A 4,697-nucleotide genomic window follows, 5' to 3' on the forward strand; every position below is an offset into this window, starting at 1 on the left:
GCCCCCGCGGGCGGGAGCGCCGCCGCGCTTCCCAAGCGGCGCACTATCCAGTGCGCCACCGGGCCGGCCCTAGCCTGATTTTTGAAAAAAAATGTATATATATACGTGTATGTATATATGTTTTCTTTCTGCACCCCAATTTGGAGACCATTGACTTAGAGCTGTGCTCACAAATGAAGTAGCCACTAGCCATATGTCTTATTAAATGTAAATTTAGTTAAATTAAAAATTCAGTTCCTCAGTTACACTGACATTTCAAATGTTTAATAGCCACATGACTATTGGACAGTGCAGATATAAAATATTTCCATCATCGCAGAAAGTTCTATTGGATAGCACTGACTAAGCTGCAGAAAACAAGGGACTCAAAGTCACTGAAAGGCAGTAGGATCAACTTCTGACTCAGACCTGTAACTGTGGTACCCTGTTCAATTCAAGTGGTCAGATCTCTGAGTCTCACATCTCATCTGTAAAATGAAGATAAAAATAGAAACAACCTCATGGACTGCTGAGTGGAGGAAATGAGATTATGTATATAGAGTACCTGAAACATAGAGGAACTTGAAAATATTAGTAAAATTTGAGTTTAAATTAACCTAATTCTGTAAGCCTGAAAGGTTAAAAAGACCTTGTTATCATCCTTGAATCTAGTGGGTAAGTTTTTCAAAGATACCTATTTTGGAAAAGAGAGGAGTTTGGTTTACTTTCAGTTGAAAACATAGCATTCAAGAGGAGATGGCAAACACCTGGATTTTAATTACTTCTTGATTTCTTTGTCCCCTTCACCCATAGACTGGCAGAAGACTTGCCCATCTCAGTAAAATGGCACTGCCATCTACAAACTTGATGTCATCATCCTCACATCATCTTTCCCATCTCCTTCATCCAGTCTCTTTTCCTCCAAAATATTGTAGGGTCTACCTTCAAAACACTTCATATGATCTCTTCTCCTCTCCTCTTGTCCCCTCCACACAGGAACCACACAGAATTGTGTCACTCCCCTGTAGAAAACTTTCAGTGGCTCCTCCACTGTGGCTGCTATTACAATTGTACAGGTAGTAGTAGAACAACCCTATGGGAAAGTGCCTTTCACATTGGAGGCATTTTGGCAGTTTTCAGTAAGGTGCCTTGGTCCTAACAAAAGTATTACAACAATTTTCCAACAAGAAGGAACTGTCTTGAGGAATGGATGCCTTTTTCTAATTTATCCAAAGGTACCATATGGAGTAAAAGCATTTCTCTTTCACTTAGAACAAAATGCCAGCTCATTACCAGGTCCTATAAGGCCCAGTGCAATCCAGCCCCTGACATCCTTTCTATTTTAAAATGATGCTAAGCTCTATCAAATTCCAGTCACATTGACCTTCTGTCATTTCCTAAAATAGATCAAGATCTTTTTTGCTATAGGGCCACTGTCCTGGCCACCTCTCTACCTAGATAGTCACAGTCCCATCCCTCCCTGCCCTTCACACAGCTGTGGCTCCTTTACATCTTCCAGGCCTCTGAGAGGCTCTTCCTAAACACTATGTCCAAGAGAGTGCCCCTGTAATTCTCAGTCACAGCCCTCTGTGTATTTGCCTTGTAGTGCTTATAGATCTCTCTGGAGACTGGAAGCTCCATGAGGGCAGGGACATGATTGTTTTGTTTTCCGTCCTATCCCTACATACTATCAGAACAGGACCTGTGTGCCAGTTTGTCAGCATTACTGCCATCCCCTTATACATTCTCCTCTGCACAGTGGGGAGAAAGCCTAGAACTCTATTTCCCAGAGAACTTTTCCTGAATGATTCCCAGTTAAATTCTGGCAATGAAGACACATATGTGAGATTCGAAGGGCAACAGAATAGAAGAAACCATTATTTACCACTTCCTGTGGTCTGAATGTTTGTGTCCCTCCAGAATTCATACATTGAAACCTAATCCTCAATGTACTGGTATTAAGAGGTGGGGCCTTTGGGAGGTGACTAGGTCATGGGGCAGAGCCTTTGTGAATGGGATTAGTGCCCTTATAAAAGAGGCCTGCAGGGCCGGCCCGGTGGCGCACTGCTACAGTGCGCCGCTTGGGAAGCGCGGCGGCGCTCCGGTGGGGCCTTTGGGAGGTGACTAGGTCATGGGGCAGAGCCTTTGTGAATGGGATTAGTGCCCTCCCGGCCCGGTGGCGCACTGCTACAGTGCGCCGCTTGGGAAGCGCGGCGGCGCTCCCACCGAGGGTTCGGATCCCGTAGCCGGTCCCGGTCCGGTGCGGGCACGAAAAAAGAAAAAAAAAAAAAAAAAAGAGGCCTGCAAAAGCTTTTTTGCTCTTTCTGTCAGGTGAGGACTCATAGAAGGCGCCACCTATGAGGTATGGGTCCTCACCACACACCCGACCTGCTGGGACCTTAGACTTCCCAGACTCCAGAAAGGTGAGCAATAAATTTCTACTGTTTATAAACTCCCCAGTCTAAGGTATTTTGTTATTATAGCCCAAATTGACTAACACACCAGGATAACTTCAAACAAGCAACTCAGATCAAAGGGGGCTATTTCCCTAGACTTCTGGGAAAATATCAGACAAATGTGAAAAGATGAATATCCTATTTTTTTAAAAAAAGGCATTAGAAATATTCCAGACTTACAAAGGCAAAAGAGGCATGACAACTAAATGCAATACTTAACCTTTAACTGGATCCTGTACTAGAAGGGGAGAATGCTATAAAGGACATTATTGAATCAATTGACAAAATTGGAATATAAGTGGAAAATAAGATAAAGATGTTATGTCAAAGTTCAATTTACTGTTCTGGTTATATAGGACAATATATTCTTAGAATACACAAGGGTAAAGGGCCATGATGTACATAATTTACCCTCAAGTGATTCAGAAAAAAAATTCATATGTAATTTAATTATTATATATAAAGGAGAGAAACCATATATATAAAGGATAAAGTAAATAGATTAAAACATTAGTGGGTGAATCTGGGTAGAGTGTATGGGTGTTCTTTGTCTTTGTACTATTTCTATTCTTGGAACTTGTCTGTAAGTTTAAACTTATTTCCCCCCAAAATAGTTAAAATGTATATATAAAGTACTAACTAAACTGTACTGAGTAATGCAAGACAAACTAGAACAGTTGTCTTAAATATCTAATCTCAAAATAGGCCAGACTAACTGCTACATGATAAAAAATCATAAAATATATGGCTTAAAAAAAAAAGCCATACGTTTTATGCTTTTTTTCTAATTTCCCAGTGAACATAAAGTGACTTGACCCTGGCTATGAGAAAATAACCCATCATACACAGGGCATCTTTCTAAACATTTAACTATGGGACATTTGTGGCTATATTAATTTGTTTTCTGTTGCTTATAACAGAATTCCTGAAACTGGGTAATTTATAAAGAAATGAAATTTATTCCTTATAGTTTTGAGGCTGGGAAGTCCAAGGCCCAGGGACCACATCTGGTGAGGGCATTCTCCTTGGTGGTGACTGTCTACAGTAATGCAGGATGTCACATGGCGAGAATAGGCTGAGCAAGGCAGCCAAACTCTTCACTTACTTCCCTTATAAAGCCATCAGAACCCTGCCCATTATCAATCCATTGAGGAGGGCACGGTCCTCACAATCTAATCACCTCTTAAAGGCCCCACCTTTCAAATACCATAACTGGATTTCCCACCTTCTTAACAATTACAATTGAGATCAAGTTTCTAATACATAAACTTTTGCAAGACACATTTGACTCATAGCAGTGGCTTTGCTGGCCACTGTGACCTACAAATCAGTTTAGCACAATCACATTTGCTGCAGATCCTGGGCTGCAAGAAGTGGGAATGGATGTTATGTTCCATATAAAAATATATTATATAAAGAGAATAATCCAGATTATAACCACATCCCCAAATTGTAGCACTGCACACTTTTTTGCTTTGAAGCAGGAAGGCCCCAGGCATGTAAATACAGTTCTATGCCATGTATCAGAGACCCTCAGAAAATCGTTTTAAAATGTTTCCCAGTTAAATAACATAGACAATTCCATTAAAAATATTGCAAGACAGTAAAAAGATCAGTGGTTGCCAGGTGTTAAGGGGAAAGAAGGGATGAATAGGCAGAGCATGGGATTTTCAGGGCGAAACTACTCTATATGATACTGCAGTAGTAGACACATGCCACTATACAGTTGTCCATAGAATGTACAACACCCAGAGTGAGTACTATTGTAATATTGGTATGTAGATGTAGGTTCCTTGTTTGTAACAATCATAACACTCCAGTGAATGATGGTGGCAGTGGGTGCAGGGAACTCTGCACTTTTTGCTCAATGTCACTATGAACCTAAAACTGCCCTAAAAAATAAAATCTATTCAAAAAGAAAAAAATATATTGCATGTGTCTCCTGGAGAAGTTGGAATTTAAGCTTGGGGAATTATTTGAGGAGCTTTTTGGCAGGCATTTAAATTCATTTCTTGAAAGATTTATTGTAAATCATATGTCTCAGGCTACTGCTCTTTTTACCATCTGTCAAGCTATCTCACCTTAGAATCAAAAAATGATCTTTAAATTTGAACAGAGAAATTTATTCATATTTTAAAAAATTAAATTTTCGGGCCGGCCCGGTGGTGCACTGGATAGTGCGCCGCTTGGGAAGCGCAGCGGCGCTCCTGTCCGAGGGTTCGGATCCCACATATGGACCGGTTCCCGCTCACTGGCTGAGCA

This window comes from Galeopterus variegatus, unplaced genomic scaffold (assembly GCF_000696425.1).
Source record: "Galeopterus variegatus unplaced genomic scaffold, G_variegatus-3.0.2 Scaffold23, whole genome shotgun sequence".
NCBI classification, from domain to species: Eukaryota; Metazoa; Chordata; class Mammalia; order Dermoptera; family Cynocephalidae; genus Galeopterus; species Galeopterus variegatus.